The sequence below is a fragment of the Heteronotia binoei genome, chromosome 15 (genome assembly GCF_032191835.1).
Source record: "Heteronotia binoei isolate CCM8104 ecotype False Entrance Well chromosome 15, APGP_CSIRO_Hbin_v1, whole genome shotgun sequence".
In the NCBI taxonomy this organism is placed as follows: Eukaryota; Metazoa; Chordata; class Lepidosauria; order Squamata; family Gekkonidae; genus Heteronotia; species Heteronotia binoei.
In genome coordinates this window covers 41,166,738-41,185,438 of record NC_083237.1, presented here as the reverse complement: position 1 = coordinate 41,185,438, position 18,701 = coordinate 41,166,738, and positions in this window count along the sequence as shown.

Below are 18,701 nucleotides of genomic sequence, written 5' to 3'. Positions count from 1 at the left end.
TATTCCAACTTAGGAATTCTATGTTTCAGCGAAGACTATGATTTTTTATTTCTCAAAATTCAACACAAAATGATTTAATAGTATTCACAAAAGCATGAGAGTAATCTTTTCATTCCAATTTGCATGAGGGAAAGCAACACTGCATCATCAGTATATAAAAGCAGTGGGACATGGATGGTTCCAAGTCTAGGGCTATGACCATCCAAATTTCTCAGAAATGAAGCCGTAATTTAAAAAGAGGTTAAATAGTACTGACCTCAGGTTGTACAAGCTGGAAGGTATTCATAAGACAATGGCAAGAAAGAACCATAGATGGCACTAATGACTCCTCCACTTCCAAAAGTCATTGTTAAATTTTTCACCCATAGCCCCTCAACAGTTCTGAGTGCCAGAAGCTACTAGTCTACAAAAGAACTATCGCATCTCCTATCACTATACAAATCTTTATGATAGATTGTTTTCCCCATTGACAAATGACTAAAAGTCAACAGCACTGCCCATCATGCTTCAAGATTTGCAACATGTCCTGGTATATTATTTGTTGTTGACTTTCTCAGATTCCAGTGTCCTTCTGAAATTCGGCCACGCCCTGGCCACGCCGCGAAAGCGGCTACGCGCCACGGGGCCGGGCTTTGCATCCCCGGAGGATGCAGGAGGCAGCGTTCCCAGGCATCCAGGTAATTTCGGTGGGTGGGGGTGAGGCTATAAGTAGCCTTGGCCCTGCCTTCTCCCTGTGCAATTCCAGGGAGCTTTTAAGTGCGGTCGAGGCACGCTTAGCTGCCTACAACCGGGAGCGGTGTTTTCGGCTGCGTCGGGGCTGGGAGATCAGGGAGTTGCCTGCAACGGCTGCGCAGACTGGGACGTCGAGCTGCTCGGGCTGTGTATTGCTAGCCCTGAGAGGGGCTGTGGCGGCGGTTTTTGGCTTATAGGGGACCGTTTGTGCGTGGGTGGTGGGCCCATGCGGGCGTGGTGTGTGTCCTTGGGGGCTTTGCTGGGGACGGAGTTGGGGCACTTGTTTTCCCTCACCCCCTTACTCTCCCCGCCTCCCGTGCCAGTCTTTGCGGGCCCACTTTTGCGGGGCCTTTTCTCGCGGAGAACAGCAGGTGCGGTGGGGCTGTGCTGTGTTGCCTGGGCTTGCCTGGGCTCATTTGATCCTTGCTGTTGGGGTTGATTTGATTTGTAGGGGGGTCCATCAGGGAAGTTGAGGGTTTCTTATTGGGAAATTGAGGTCCTTTCACCCCCTCCCCTCCTCCCCCACCCCCCTCACTGTTGGTGGGGTTTCACTGAATATCCCCCCCTTTTTTCCCCCTCTTATTTGTTGGAGGGAGTTAACAGGGGTCTGTTGTGCCAAGGGAATGGGTCCCAAGAAGGGGCAGGGCTTTTCGAAGGGCAAACAGCCAGCCCCCCTGGGGAGGATCCATTGGACAGCATAGTGATGAGGCAGGCCATTTTGGATAGGGTCTGCGCACTCAAAAGGGATCAGGGGGCGTCAGGGTCGCAGGCGGTTTGGCCTGGGTGCCACAGTGCTACTGGGCGGTCGGGGACCCTTACGTTTGAAAGAGAGTTGTTGTCCAGACTTTCTGCTTTACAGGAGGGTATGGGCTCTAGGTCAATGCCTGACCATGGCCAGGAGAACAACACGGCCAAGGAGGTGGTGCCGAGTGATGAAGTCGGGGAGCAGGAAGACGCCGAGGATTGGCAGCACTCGGTGCAGCCTTTGGCGGTCACTGTGACTCCGGCAGCTGTGGAAGGTAGGTCGGCACCATCTCATCAGCATGTAGCCTGGCCTTGGGGAGTGCGGGGCTCAAGTGTAGCACAGGGGCCAGGGGGGTCTGGGCATGTGTCCACGCCAGCAGAGCACGGTGGTCAGTGGGTGTTCTCGGCTCAACCGGGACCATTATGGGCATCGGGCAGTTCCCCGTTTGGGCGGGTACAAGGCGTGCAGGCGGGTTGGGGTCAGGCGCTCTCAGCTGTTGGGGGGGCTGATGCCGTCCAAGGGCTGCCAGCGGCAACAGTAGCAGCAGGGGTCCTGCCATGGGGAGGCCAAATGCCGGTAGCCCATCCATTTGGATGGCCCAATGTGACTTGCACCCTTTGGAGTTACCCCCATAACCCATATGGGTCTGTCCCATTTTTGTCCATCCCTTTCGGAGACTCAGCGATGCCTTTGGGGTACCATCTCACTCCTGCTACTAGGGAAAAAATTTTGAGAGGTGAATACGTTGATGTATTCAGCCTCTTGTATAGGGAGTTAGAAAAGAAGAGTAAAGAGGAAATGGATGAAAAGGAGAAGGAAAAGCTCCGGCGAAGGAAGGTTGACAGGACCTGGGCCAATTGGCTGCCGGGTTTTCTCATCTATGCAAGGGTAATTGCTAGGGCGCAGCCAAGTAGGACAGCGCCTTTATTTCAATATTGCGACATCATATACAGGGCCTATACTGACTTCACGGGTGCGGCCTGGTTACAGTATGATGAGACATTCCAAATGAGAGCGGCGATTAATCCAATGTTGCCATGGGACCAAATTAACCAGTAGCTGTGGTTGCAGCTGATGGCCTCGGCTAAGCCCAATTTTGGGGACAGGGCGGTTAGTGGGCATTTGGTTCACAAGGAGACAGGTGTCATGGGTGCTGGGGACCCTGCAGAAGAAGCTGAGCCTGCAGAAGAAACTGTGCCCCTGCCACCTGCACCAGTGCCCCTGCCTCCTGCTGGAGAAGATCCAAGCCCCCCTGCCTCGCCCTCTCGGGTGGCTCGTGTGCGTGACCGCCTTCGTCAGGACCTCAGGGATCGGAGGAGGGTGGCACGCTCACGAGCAAGACGCTCCCTGAGCCCTGAGTTTTGAAAGGATTCTGGCCCTTTTAGGAGTGAGGATGCTTGAGTCTCAGCAGGATCCTAGCTGCCTCTCTGAGCCAGCAATTAGCCCAAACGGGCAACAGACAGCAGAGGGCTATATAGCTGTGGGCTTTGGGAGGAGGCTTTGTGGAAGCAACTAGTCACTTACCTGATGTTCTAGCATCCACTTCAGCTTTTGACTTTGGCTTCTGGACCTCCTGATTTTGGCTTTGACTTCTGGACCCCCTGACTTCGGCTTCTGAACCTCTGACCTGCGATACCTGGACTGTGATTTGGTTTTGGTGCCTTGGACCCTCTTTGCTCACCAGCTACAGACCTTGGACTGCCCCTGGACTTTGCCTGACCCGGCCCTAGCCCGTGACAACAGGTACCTCAACAGTCCGCTTCACGGCAGGTCAGCAGGTTCAACCCCGGCTGTTATGTTAGTTGTATACATCGCAGAGAGTTTGTTCCTGAAAAACATGCAAATTTAGACACGAATGCCCATTGTGTGGTGGACCCCATGTGTTTTCAGCATGCAGCAAAGCCAAGCCAAAAGGGGGGCCCAAGCGCCCCAGAAGTGGGGGTAATTCACAACCTGCTTGTAAAGGGTCCCAGTCCCATTCAGCTGAAGGTTCTTAAGTGATTCCTTGAGAATTATCCCAGGGTTGCTGACAGCACTTATTTATTGGAGGGATTTACATTTGGTTTTCGGATCCCATTTATGGGGCCTAGGGCTCCTTCTATGGCGTCCAACCTGCGTTCCATTGTGGGCATGGAGCATGTGGTTAGGGAGAAAATAGCAAAGGAGTGTGCAGAGGGATGAGTTATTGGTCCTTTTAAGGCCCCCCCCCCCAGTTCCTTGTTTGAGGGTCTCTCCATTGGGAGTGGTTCCTAAAAAGGCAGCGGGGGAATACAGGTTGATCCACCATTTGTCATATCCCAGTGGCGGGTCGGTGAACGACGGAATTCTGGATCACCTTTGTTCGGTTCGATATATGTCGTTTGACCAAGCGGTCAGGGTTATTTGGGGGTGCGGTTTAGGTGCGGAAATGGCAAAATGCGACATTAAGTCTGCATTTCGGCTGTTACCGGTGCACCCTGTGGATTTCGAGCTGTTAGGCTTCCAGTTTAAAGGGAACTTTTATTTGGATAGAGCATTATCTATGGGATGCTCGATTTCCTGTGCTGCCTTCGAACAATTCAGCTCATTTTTGGAGTGGCTGTTGAAAGATAGGTCTGGCCGTGGTGAGATTGTTCATTATCTTGATGACCCCCTGTTCATGGGTGTGGCTGGTTCTGGGCGCTGCGCTATGCTGCTGGACCTTTTTACAGAACTGGCAGGTGAGCTTGGGGTGCCTTTGGCCCATGAGAAGACGGAGGGCCCAGCGACTCGACTTACATTTTTAGGTATCGAGCTGGACACTATCCAACAAGCCTCTAGGCTGCCAGATGAGAAGGTCCAGCAGCTTAGGGCAAGGCTTGCAGCTTTAAGGGTGAAATGGAAGGTTTCACTTCTGGAGTTACAGCAACTCGTGGGGCATCTCAATTTTGCCTGTAGAGTGGTCGCCCCAGGCATGGCATTCCTCCGGCGCCTTTGTGATGCCATGGGGACCCTGTGTCTACCCCACCACAGAGTGCGCATAACTGCGTGTATGTGTAGTGATTTGGAAGTGTGGGAAAACTTTTTGGAGGCATTTAATGGGGTTTCTTTTTGGTGGGAGGAGATGAAGATCGAAGCCGACCTTCAAATTTCCTTAGACTCTGCCGGGTCCACTGGGTTCAGCATCTTGTTCAGGAGGCAGTGGTGCACGGAGCAATGGCCACAGGACTGGCTTGTCAGTGGCATTTGTAAAAATTTGACGTTTTTGGAATTTTTTCCGATCGTGGTGGCAGTCTGTATATGGGGAGAGCAGTTAGCCAACCAGGTCATGCATTTTTGGTGTGACAACTTGTCGGTTGTACACATGATTAATTCTTTGTCTTCCAAGTCTAAACCAGTTATGAAACTGGTTAGGGTTTTTACCTTGTGTTGCCTCCGTTTAAATATTTTGTTCGTAGCTAAACATGTGCCCGGAGTTAATAACGGGGTGGCGGACGCCCTGTCTTGCCGACAGATGGAGCGCTTTCGTCAGTTGGCTCTGGAGGCCGATCCTCGCCTGTTCCAGATGCCTCCTGACCTGTGGCAGCTTGGCAGGCAGAAGCTGGTAGGGAAATCCTCTTAGCATTGGCCCCAAATACCTGGAGGGCTTATGATCGTGCCGCTTCCCAGTTCAAGGTATTCAGGAATTCTGTGGGGCTGGGAGATATTTGGCCCATCCTGGTTGCACATCTGATGCAATTTTGCGTGCAGCAAAAAACTAGGGGTATGACATTTAAATCCATTCCTTGGCATTTATCAGCAAGGCGCAAGGTTACCCAGCCGCGGCGGACGACTTCAGGGTCAAAAAGATGCTGGAGGGTTAGTCCAGAAAGCGTGGGGTGAGGGCGGATGCCAGGCAGCCTATCTTCCCTTCTATACTCAGAGGTCTGGGCAGTATTTGGCCCGACATGTGCAGTTCTGAGTATGAGGTCATTCTGTTTCATGCAGCGGCACTCATGGCATTTTTTGGTGCCCTACAGGTCGGCGAACTAGTGCAGTTGTCACGCAGGGACCAGTCTGATAGGGCCTTACAGAAGGGTGACGTCACATTTAAGGACAAGCACGCTTTGCTGCGTGTATGCTGTTTCAAAACAGACCAGAGGCAGAAGGGGACTACGATTAAGCTCGGCCCCTGTCAAGAGCCGGGTTTATGTCCAGTACAGGCCTTGCAGGAATTTGTCAGTGTGCGAGGGACCGCTCAGGGGCCGTTTTTCTGCCATTTTTTTGGGGGGGGGCCTTACTAAGTACCAATTCTGGACAGTGACAGCACTGGCACTGGGTAAGCTGGGATTGGGCGGGTTTTAAGTTTGGAACCCATTCTTTTCAGATTGGGGCTGCATCAACTGCTGCAGCTATGGGATATCCGGGACTGGCTATCCCACGTGTGGGAAGATGGAGATCGGCGTCTTACCGGACATATGTGCGTCCATTGTTGTTCCCCTAGGGGAATGGGTGTTTGTTGATATTCAGTTATTTGACTGTGTTTTTCATTCCAGGTCACTTGGATCCATGCCATAGTAACATCGATACTAGACTGCTGTAATGCAATATACATTGGTCTCCCCTCCAAATCAGTTTGGAAAGTTCAGCTAGTCCAGAATGCTGCAGTTCAACTATTAGTAGGAGCTAGATGGAACATGCATATTGCTCCTATTCTGCATTGATTGCTCATTTGTTAACAATCACAGTTTAAGTTATTGAGTATCACATATTAAGGTATTGAATATCACATAACCCCCTTCCCATTGCTACTTTATTCTTTTGAGGCTTGATCTGAACAAAGGAGAACAGCTAACAAACCTAACTCTTTAACGGAGGTTAAATATCATTCTCAATAGCTACCCCTGTCAACTAGGGGTGTGCATTTGGTTTGGCCAAACTGAAATTACCCCCCAAAAAACAGCTGATTCAGCTGTATAAAGAAGTATAGAGTTGAATCAGATTCTTTGATCTGATTCGGGAGCCGTATACTGCAGTGGTGAATTGCCGCCATATACCCTAGTGGCCATTGAAATCAATGGCAAAATAGGGTATAATGAAGTGCAACCGGAAGAGGGGGGCAGAGGGTTTGCGGTAGAGGCTCCATATTTTCAGGGAAGCTTCAGGGGACTCTCTCCTACGGAACCCCCAAGTTTCAAACCAATTGGACCAGGGGACCTAATTCTGTGGACACCCAAAGAGGGTGCCCCTATCTCTCCATTATTCCCTAAGGGCCATTGAAGTCAATGGCAAAATTGGGTATAATGAAGTGTGTCTGGGGGGCAGGGAGTTTGGGATAGAGGCCCCAAATTTGCAGGGCAGCTGCAAGGGCCTTTCTCCTACATAGCCCCCATGTTTTAAAAGGATTGGACCAGGGGTTCCCATTCTACGGGCACCCAAACTGGCCCATTTCTCCCAATGATGAGGGAAAAGCAATCAGTCAGTTTTCCCACTGTAATAACAGTGGGAAAACTGATTCTGGAGAGTAGAGGGTTTGAGGGAGAGCCCCCAGATTTGCAGAGCAGCTGCAGGGGCTCTCCCTCACAGGCAGTGCCATGTCCCCAAGCAGAACCAGTGCCACCATGCTACAGTACATTAGATCAAACTAGCAAATCTCATTCAAAAATTGGGATGGAGACTCACTGCAAGGACTGCTGCACAGAAACAGTGCATGGAAATGTGTTTTCCACTGAACTCAATAGGTAACAGGATCTCTAACAGAAGTAATAAGAACTATGTTCAATATGATCATATAGAATCACAAAGTAACATAAACCTAACTACGCTGTGTTTTCCCATTAGCAACTTTTTCCTCCTAAATTGTAAGAGATCCAAAAATAAAACTTTCATCTCTGGGTTGATATAAGGGGTGTTAAAGAAGTAGGGAGGTCTACACCTATAGCAATTTCCCCTCATAAAACACCTAATAAAAACAATCATATTCTCAAGCAGGCAATCCTGATAAAAATAAATTGCTCTCCAATGGGGACATAATGCTTCTGTTCCAAGAAGGCATTAGCAATGCTACAAAATCTGACACTGAGTACCCTGTAATTATCCAAAGGACAGTATTTAATCTGTTGAAGGCTAAATCCCCTGTGGCATTCCAGTGGCCAATGAGAAAATTAACAACAAAATTGTGAAGGATGATATAAATATACCCCAGTACAGTTTGGAAGGAGGGTGGGGACTAAGGACAAAGAAGACTGAATGCAAGTACTTCACCTTCTTTTTCTTGTTGGTCTCAAGACATTCAGCAGACTGGATGATTATTCAGTTTTTATTATGGATCACCAATGAATGTGCAGCAGATGCACAAATGAGAATCTGAGTTCAAGGAGTAAGAATTGTGCTCAGTATGGTAATTATACTGGTGTTGCTTTTATTGCTGCTGCCTCATATGGTGTGCAAGTCTCGACTCCGAGTTGTTACATGTGGGTTACAAGACCCCCACCACTTTGTAAATAGTTATTATCAGCCTGGAGATCTTGTCATTGGAGGTATTCTTTTTCATACATTTGTTGCTGTCTATCCACCTGTCTTCAATGAATATCCTCATGGTCCACTTTCAGCTCAAGTTGGGTATGAATTTTTTCCTGATGTACTATTCCTTTGTATACATCTGTATAATAAATGTCTAAGGCGAATGAGGAATTACAAATTGCAACTTATACTTAAAAGTTTTAAAAAGAGTTTCTGTTGATTTCTTAATAAGGTCTACAAATATAAACATAAACATTATATAAAAATATAGATCATTTGCTATCGTTTAACTATTGTAATAGTTTTTTCTTTTACTTTTTCAGTATAGAAATATATACATGAAAAGAAGAATCAACACATAATATGGAACTTGTTAGTAAGATTGTTTTCTTTTCCAGTTGAGAAATAGCAAGCATGAAAAATTTCTCAAAACAGATCTCAGAAACCATCATCACCCAAAGAAATTCCAGTTCACTTAGGTTACCTTCTCTTTCTGTAGAATTATTTTGTAGAAGACCATTCATACACTGAAAAAAGTTAAGCAGTAGGGTCCCTCAGAAATCCATATTTACATGTCCTAAGTACTTCTTTTGCCTTCATGACTTGGAACCACAAGTGTAATAACCAGGCCTCATTTTGAGCAGGAGTTCACAGGAGTGGAGCTCCAGAACCTCTAAATTTGATTGTGTTCTTTCTTTCTTACCCCACTTGCTTCTGGGCTCAGTTGTTCAAACCCCCTGTGAGAATTTTGACAAACTTTCTAATATTTTTCCCCACCAAAAAATGAGAAAATAACCAAAAGATATAAAGCAGACAAATGGAAATCTTCATCATGCCACTGTAGCCACATAGGAAAAAATAATTTAAAAAGTATGATGGAAGTCAGGCTTTATTGTGACAATTATAATTCAAGAAGCTCTTTAAGGTAGATGCTCAGCTGATATAATTTTGTACACTTTCCAGTGATGTTAAGGGTGTGTGGCATATGCAATGAGTTGTGTTAATGAGCTCTGCTACCTGTTTTTCTATTAAATGACCTCTGGTAATAACTAAGGATAGCAACACTAAAGTTTGCTTTTGTCACACTTGATCTTCCTCCTTACTACAGCCTCACTCCACATGGCTTTTGCCCATGCAGGTCCTATGATCCCCAGCACAGTCTTCTTGGGTGAACAAGTGGGTCCCCAACAATGTCCCCTCTAAGCTGAGTTAGTGTAAGCTAGCTCACATTTTTTTAGCCTCCTGCTCACATATTTTGGTCTTAGCTCAGGAAAAATGGCCCCGGAGCAAACTAAGTTATGCTCACAACTTTGATGCCAGTAGTTCACGAAGAAGAATTTTTGCTCACAAGACTCCATAGCTTAGAGGGAATATTGGTCCCCAATTCTCTTTTCACCTGAAGAAATGAAAACCAAAGATGATTCCATAGACCCTAAAAGCAGCCTCTTCAAACTGAGTGGTTGGGTAATCAAAAAAGGCTAAATGTGACATAGAGACACCAATGAGCTATGAAGAGACCTTGGGCTCTCAATGGAAGTGTGCAGCAACAGTGAAAATGACATTATCTTACCAATCATCAGGAAAATGAACAAAAATTATTAATATTATTATGTACTTATATAGAACTATGGTGAAGAGGCATTTAGAATAATTTGTATAGTTTGCATTACACTGAACTAAAGTGTAAAATGTGTTTTGTCTCTTAAAAATGGAAATCTTTTTGTAGTATTATTAATCAAATTGAGAACTACCAGAATATAATGGCCTTGGTTTTTGCTGTAAAAAAGATCAATGAAAACTCTCGGATCATACCCAATGTCACACTGGGAGTCCGTATCTATGACAGCTATTTGAATTCGAAGGGAACCTATCAAGCCGCTATGCAACTTATCTCCCCAAGAAACAGACTAGCCCCCAACTACAGGTGTAACATCAAGGACAACATAATCACAATCATTGAAGGACTTTTCTCAGAGGTCTCCTACCAGATAACAGAATTTTGGAACAGCTACAAATTTCCACAGGTAGGATGAGTATATGTGAAGTAGTAGAAGAGTATGAAATAATCAGGGTCAGCCCATCCATTAGTCAGCCCTAGGTGACTGCCTAGGGTGCAGCCATGGAAATGCACTAATTTGGGCCCTCCCTCCCACCCTTACCTCCTCAGTGAGGGATAAAGAGTGGGCCTGCAAAGGTATTTGAATGCCTTTTATGACTACTGTAATTGTAATTCACTTACTATCAATTACACCAAATCTAAAGTAGTTGTCTTTTCAAACTGCTGGCGCCCACAGAGATGGTTTATTGGCAATTCAACAATCGAGCAAACAAATTTTAAATACTTGGGGATCACTTTTAACCACAAGTTAAGCTGGGTTTCACATCGTAACAACACCGTCAACTTGGCTAAATGTTCAGCTGCTCAAATTAAACAGTTTTTCTTTGCAAGGGGCAACCAATTAGTTCCAGCAGCTATTAAAGTGTTCAAAGCCAAAATGCTTGCCCAAATCCTCTATGGTATCCCTATTTGGATCTCAGCTTTTACCAGGAAAGTGGAGGGCATTCAAGCCTCATTCTTTAGACAAATTCTTGGTTTGCCAAAATGTGTGTCCTACTTTGCTCTCTGCTCTGAAGTGGGTCAGTCTTTGGTGGAGACAAAAGCCTGGATTGCAGTGTTTAAATTCTGGCTCAAAATTCATTTTAGAACAGATCCCAACAGCCTTCTTAATTGTATGAAAAGAGACCCATATATTTCATGCTGGACAGCAGTGCTTCTGTCTAAACTCAATCAATTGGGGTTAGAGGTAGATGATTTTTCTACCGCTGATGAGTCATATATCTTCAGATGTATTAAACTGAGACTATGGGAATCGGAGGAAACGAAATTACGGCCAACTGACCCTTATATTTGCTCTCCAGCTTCCTTAGGTCTTTATGCTTTTTGTGGCAAAATGCCCAATCATCTATCAGACCTAACCACTCCAAGTCATCGCAGGGCATTTATGTTGGCTAGACTAAACGCGTTTCCCTCCAAAGTTTTACAAGGGAGATATCAGCGAGTCCCTTTAGCCGACAGACTTTGCTCCTGTGGAGCAAATACCCCTGACTCAATCCAGCATATATTGCTTGATTGTTCTTTATACCATAACCTCCATAAAGATTTATTTGGCAAGCTTTCTTTTTCTCCAGATTTGTCTATTCTGCCACCCTGTTATTATTTATTGAGTGATACTGAGGGGGTGGTTAGTGAGGCTGTGGCAAAATTTCTGGCTGACATCCTTAAATTTAATTCTGACCATGTTTGTATGCATCTGTAAACTCGGTTTTATTTTGATTTTATCTCCAATGTTTAAATTTTTATATTCTGTGTATTTTTATCTGAATCTATTATGCCATTAAATGTTTGGTATGGTATGATAAAGGCAAGCATGACATTGTGGTGTGGCTCCTGTGCATCAGAGCATGCACACTGCTTGCCGACCATTGCTCGACCTCCCAGGTCTGTGCTTCTGGTGGGGCCTCACCCTGGGCACAGGGCACCCTGAAGCCAGCCCTGATAATAACACAAAACTGCAGTTTGTTTTCAGATGCTACTTTTTAAAAAAAGTATATATAAAATATTCATGCATCCCTATTGGATTCTTGGGAAAATGAGGCATGTGCCTTGCCCTCTCAACCAATGCCCATCTTGATTCTGTATATCTGGTTTAGGAAAGACTTATGAACTGGGTCCCAGAAGTGACAGATGTTATGTGCAGAAGGACTTTTCCTGTACAAATCCTCACTGAATCCTACATATTGTTGCATCAATTGGGAACAAGGGCAAGTTACTCTGATGGGCGATATATTTCAACTACAGTGAGTTCCTATAGGATTCCTTGGGGCTTAGCAGATTTCTTAAATCCATTCCATAAATACTGTATATGTCAGGGAATCTATTCCAAAGATGCTCTATTACAATGTTTAAATTCTGAGCAGATTCCCTGAGGAAGAAGGGGTACTACTTCACTATCCTCCCCTTCTTTTATTCCCTATACCTAGGATTTTTTTATTTTATTTTTATTGTTATACCTTCTAAGATCAAAAGAATTAATCCTGTTTAGGATTCATTGTATTTGATTTTATAAATAAAGGCTAAAGGAGACTCAAAGAGGATTACACAATGTAAGGCAATGTAAGGTTTCTAGTATATGAGCTACCACTAAGAACAAAATAAAATTACCCAAAGCTTTCTTAGCAACAAAAAAGTTCTTGATTTATTTCATTTTCAGTAATGTAAGCTGGTCATCTGTGCTGCACTAAAAACTAGGATACAGAGTGTGCTCCAAACTGAACTTTTCACCAGTTAAGAAGGCTGAATTGATATTTTCCCAATACACTGTTTAGAATAATATTCACCAGAAGTACCATGGATCCAAGTCAATAAGCAGTCTGAAAGGAGAGAAAGCCCAGTTCCATGGTATTCTTATTACAATCCGGCCCCACCCTGGCCGCGCCGCAACGCGGCTGCGCGCCATGGGGCCGTCCTTTGCGGCCCCGGCAGGATCAGAAGGCAGTTTCCCGGGCATCTGGGAATTGTCTGGGGGGCGGGGGCGAGGCTTTAAGTAGCCTCAGCCCCAGACCTCTCCACGCAGTTTCGTGGAGACGTTGGGAGAGCTGGAGCCAAGGCTTCCTGCCCCCCTCCTTACTGCGTAGTTGGGCCGGGAGTTGGCCTTGTCGGCAGCGGTCTCTCGGCGGCGTCCGCGCTTCTTTGGGCGTCGGCTTGGGAAAGCTCCTGCTGCGGCGCGCGGCGTTGTCCGCTGACGCGGCGGTGCAGCGGTTGGCGGCTCGGCGATGAGCACTACAGGGGCTGGGAGCGCGGCTTCGGGAGTGGCGCGCGTCAGCTGATCGCAGGCATCGGCCTGCTCATCGGGGCGGTGGACTCAGTGGCAAGCCCATCGGGGCCTCGGGACATGGTTTGGGGCCCGGCTGCCGTGTGGCTCTTTTGTGGGGGAGGGATTTGTGATGGTTTTGCGGGGAGCGTTTGGGCTTTAGCCTCACCCCCCCCCCCGCTAGCTTGAGCCGGCGGCAGTGCAGCTCGGGGACGGTCTTTAGAGAACGCCATTGTCTTGCTTAGCTCAGGGTCTGCTGGGGTGGATTCCTGGCCTCCAAGAGGCGGCCTTGCGGCGTGTGTGTGACTGGTGGGCCCCTATCTTTAGATTTTAATACTGCATCTCCCTAGCCCTCCCCTCTGGGTTATTACACCCTGGTTGTAACCTGCTGGCCCTCTGCCCCCACCTCCACCGGCACCCTTCTTCCAGCTGTTTGCATTGTGTGGATTGAGGCATGGCTCCTAAAAAAGGTCAGGGCCCATCTAAGGGCAAACAGCCGGCTAAAGCACCTGCCAAGCGCAGGCATACTGACCCTCCTTCTGAGGAGACGGATAGTGCAGTAATACGCCAGGCCATATTAGATAGGGTAAGGGTCTTGGAGGAAGAGCAGGGTGCGTCTGGGTCCCAAGCGGTGTGGCCAGGGCGCCACAGCGCGAGTGGCAGGTCGGGGACCATTACATTTGAGAGGGAGTTGCTCTCCAGACTTTCTTTTTTGCAGGACACTATGGTTGCCAGGTCGAGGGCAGACCATTCCCAAGGGGGGGAGCCGAGTGGCGAACCACAGTCGGGGGGTGCCAGCGGTGGTTTGGATGAACCTGAGGAGCAGCAGCAAGCGGAACAACCGACGGCCGTGGTGGGGACACCGGTTATGGAGGAAGGTAGGGCGGTCGTGGCTTCTCAGCACACTCATTGGCCGTGGGGCCCTTGGGGAACAAACCTACCACAGCAACCGGGGGAGTACAGGGTAGACATGTCACAGCGTGAGGGTGGTTACGGACCGGCCCTTGCAGTGCCGGGCCCATACTGGGCTTCAGGTGGTGCTACTCTGGGCTGGACCCCAGGTATTACAGCAGCTTGGGGACAAGCGCCCTTCGCACCTTCAACGCAGCCTGCCCCCTCAATTCCTGGGACGGCGGCCGCTCCCGCGGGAGTTTTGCCGTGGGGTAGTCAAATGCACTCCGGGTATCCATTCGGTTGGCCGGCTGTGCCTTGTAATCCATGGGGATATATGCAGAACCCTTACGGGGCCGTTCCTTTGCTGTCAATTCCTTACGGTGACCCTGCAATGCCGCTGGGCGACCATCTCATCCCTGCCACAAGGGAAAAGATCCTGAGGGGCGAGTATGTGGACGTTTTTAGTTTATTGTACAGGGAACTTGAGAAGAAAACCAAAGAAGAACTTGACGAAAAGGAAAAAGAAAAACTTAAGCGGCGTAGAGTTGACAGAACCTGGGCCAACTGGCTGCCGGGTTTTCTCATTTACGCCGGGGTTATAGCCAGGGCGCAGCCCAGTAGGGCCGCCACCTTATTCCAGTACTGCGATATTATCTACCGGGCGTATACGGATTTTGGGGGACCCGCCTGGTTGCAGTACGACGAAACGTTTAGAATGAGGGCTGCTATTAACCCCCTACTGCCATGGGACCAAATCAACCAACAATTGTGGTTGCAATTGATGGCCCCGGCTAAACCCAATCTGGGGGATAGGGCGGACAGTGGGCACTTGGTCCATAGACAAGCAAGCACTTCAACAGCCCGCTCTACGGCGGGCCAGCCGGTTCAACCCCGGCTGTTGTGTTGGGAATACACCTCCCAAGGAGTCTGCTCAAGGAAGGCTTGCAAATTTAAGCACGAGTGCCCACTGTGTGGAGGTCCTCATGCCTTTTCAGCATGTAGCAAGGCGAAACCAAAAGGCGGATCCAAACGCCCCGGGGGCAGTGGCGGCTCCCATTCAATGGGAAAAGGGCCCCAGCCCCATTCGGCTGAGGGCCCTTGAGCACTTCATTCGGGATTACCCGCGGGTTGCGGATAAGTTATATTTGTTGGAGGGTTTCAGGTTTGGCTTCCGCATCCCTTTCATGGGACCTAGGGTCCCTTGTGGTGCTGCCAATTTACGTTCCGTTGTTGGTTTGGAGCATGTGGTTAGGGAAAAGATCGCCAAGGAATGTGCTGAAGGGCGGGTCATCGGCCCATTCCCTGCCCCTCCCGTTCCCAGTTTGAGGGTATCCCCTTTGGGGGTGGTCCCCAAGAAGGCGGTCGGTGAGTTCCGGCTCATCCACCACTTATCGTACCCTGCGGGCGGATCAGTCAATGACGGCATACCTGATCATTTGTGTTCTGTTCGCTATACGTCATTTGACCAAGCAGTCAGGGTCATCCGAAGCTGCGGGCCCGGCGCGGAAATGGCGAAATGTGATATTAAATCTGCATTTCGACTATTGCCGGTTCACCCGGAGGACTTTGAATTGTTGGGTTTCCAGTTTGAAGGTAACTTTTATCTAGATAGGGCATTGCCCATGGGTTGCTCAGTGTCCTGTGCCGCCTTTGAGCGTTTCAGCTCCTTTCTGGAGTGGCTGGTCAAAAACAGGTCGGGCTGCCGCGAGGTGGTGCACTATTTAGATGACTTTTTGTTCGCGGGCGCAGCCGGTTCTGGCAATTGCGCCCGTTTACTATACTTGTTTATGGGATTGGCGTCGGAGCTGGGCGTGCCACTTGCTCGTGAGAAGACAGAGGGCCCGGCCACCTGTATTACGTTTCTGGGTATTGAATTGGATACCGTACAACAGTCGTCCCGGTTGCCGGATGACAAGGTTGGCCAGATCAGGTGCAGACTCCGCGCTATGAAGGGCAGGCGCAAGGTGTCACTACTTGAGCTGCAGCAGCTCGTCGGGTACTTAAACTTCGCATGTAGAGCCGTCGCCCCGGGGAGAGCCTTTATTTGGCGCCTTTGTGACGCCATGGCTAACATCCGCCTACCCCATCACAGGGTCAGGATAACAGAGAGTATCCGTAGTGACCTGGAAGTTTGGGAGGAGTTTTTGACTTCTTTCAACGGAGTGTCTTTTTGGAGGGAGGAGCTGATGCTCGAGGCCGACCTCCAAATCACCTCTGACGCGGCTGGCTCACTAGGTTTCGGTGTCCTGTTTAGGAGCCATTGGTGCTCCGAGGTATGGCCGGAGGATTGGCTCAACAGTGGCCTTTGCAAAAACCTGACTTTGTTGGAATTCTTCCCCATAATTGCAGCAGTTTTTATTTGGGGCACACAGATGGCATATAAGGTCGTTCACTTTTGGTGCGACAACCTTGCTGTAGTGCACGTGGTTAATTCCTTGACGTCCAAATCCAAGCCGGTGATGGCCTTTGTTCGAGTTTTTGTTCTGCGCTGCCTGCAGTTAAACATCGTATTTGTCGCCAAGCACGTGCCAGGCATTAATAACGGGGTGGCGGACGCCCTGTCTCGCCAACAGATGGAGCGGTTCCGCCTTCTCGCCCCGGGGGCCGATCCCCATCCGACGCGGATGCCACCCCACCTTTGGCACCTTGGCTGGCCGAAGCAGGTAGGGCAATCCTCCTAGCACTTGCCCCGAGCACGTGGAGGGCTTATGAGCGTGTGTCATCACTGTTCAAGGTATTCCGCCAATCCGCCGGGCTGGGGGAGGTATGGCCTATCCCGGTGGCCCATTTGATGCAGTTTTGTGTATCTCAGAAATCTAAGGGTATGAAAGTTAAAACCATCAAGGGCCATTTGGTGGCGTTATCCTTTCTCAGCAAAGCCCAAGGCTTCCCTGCGGTTGGGGAGGACTTTAGGATTAGGAAGATGCTCGAGGGTTGGTCCAGGGAGCAAGGGCGGAGAGTTGACACCAGGGAGCCCATATCCCCCACCATCCTGCAGGGTTTGGGTGAGGAGTGGCACAAGGTCTGCAGCTCGGACTATGAGATTGTGCTGTTTCATGCTGCAGCCCTTTCGGCATTTTTCGGAGCTCTGCGTGTTAGCGAGCTAGTCCAGTCTTCACGGAGGGACACAGCCGACACCGCATTGCAGATGGGTGATGTGTCATTTAAACAGGGGCAGGTACTGTTGCAAGTACGGTGGTCCAAAACGGACCAGCAAGGCAAAGGCACTACCATCGTGTTGGGTCCCTGCTCCGTGCCTGGGCTTTGTCCGGTCCAGGCGCTACGTGCGTACTGTCAAGTGTGGGGGGCTGAAATGGGCCCCTTTTTCCGGCACGAAGGAGGTTCTCCCCTTACAAAGTTCCAGTTTTGGGCAGTCACCTCCCGGGCATTAGGTAATCTTGGCCTGGGAGGTTTCCGCTTTGGGACTCACTCTTTCCGGATTGGCGCGGCTTCAACGGCCACAGCCATGGGATATCCTGGACCGGCTATTCAACGGGTTGGCCGTTGGAGGTCCCCGGCCTACCGATCTTATGTTCGCCCATTGTTGCTCCCCTGAGGGCCTGAGGGGAAGGTTAGGTGTTGTTTGTTCTGACTTTATTTTCTTGTTTCAGGTGCTGTGGCTCGACATGAGAGGCTGAGGATCCTCGTATGCGGTCACAGCATGGTCTTTTGGGCGGCCCATTTCGCAAGAAGCTCATCGTTCGGGTCACAGCTCGGTTTGAGCGAGTGGGCCACAGTTGAATGGTTGGGGTGACGGGGGCTTCGATGGGCCCAGTTGTTGTCGCTGTTGTTCGACAATCGGCCTCGTTCCCCCCCCCCATTTGTTGGTCATTCACCTAGGTGGGAATGACCTGGGTTTGTTGCAAGGCAGGGCCCTTTCCCTGCAGGCGATCTCGGACTTACGGGTCATTGTGAGTAGGTGGCCTGGAGTCCGGATCATTTGGTCAGCCATTTTGCCTCGGAGGAGGTGGCAGTCTGCCTGGAACCCCGCTGGGGTCGAGCGGGCCAGGAGAAAAGCTAACCGGGCCCTGCAGCTGGCTCTTGAAGGAGGTCTGGGCACCTTCCTCCCGCACCCTGGCATCAATGTGCATAATGCCGAGCTTTACCGTCCAGACGGTGTTCACCTGTCTGATGCGGGGAATTGGGCCTTTTTGACGGAGCTTAGGCAAGGTCTTCGGGAGGCCTTGGGCCTCCCGGGGATCGCTAATGCCTAAGCAGAGGCTTGGCATTGCGGTTGGCGGAATTTCCAAGGGATTCTGATCTTGCCGGCGAGCACCCAGGCCTCTGCTCCTGTGGTTGTGCGTACGATCCATATGGAAGGCAGATGGGCTCTACGGCTCAATGTTCTGAAATGCGGATCGGGTCCATGTATCCCCTTTTGGCGCCCCTTTCTGGTGATCGGGGTGGGCATCAGGGGATGACATGTTTGGTCTGCCGCCCGGTTATAGCCATGTGGGTATGGCTATGACCGGGGGTGGGGTGGCTCGCCCTTACAGGACTTGGCGGGGTCATGAGTGACCCCAGGGCTCATCCTCGTTGTTCTCCTTGCCTAGTTGTTTCTGTTAAATAAAGTGGCCCATTTCCCAACAACTGTTGTCTGCCTCTTTATTCCGCTTGGGGGTGCAAAGGGTTTTGAGTTTATCCTAGCATGATTTCTGGTTTGGCAAAGAAATCAAATTGCTCACTATGAACAATGATCTATACTAGAGCTCATTCCAGTTAAATGTCGCCATATTTATTGTCTTGGAGCTTGCAGTATCTTCTGAACTCACCAATGACCAGAATAACAAAATTTCTGCTTATTTTGAGGGTTTTGTACAAGCTGACAAATCAGGAAAACAACAAATATGCAACAAATTGAGAAAGCTAAACTATTAAATATAGGGGGAAATGCACAGCTGGACTTTCTACAATTGTCTCCATTTGTTAGTAATTTTGCTATTTTTTCTATTACAGTCACTATGTCATATGAAATGCAAATCAATCAGAAAAAATAAACA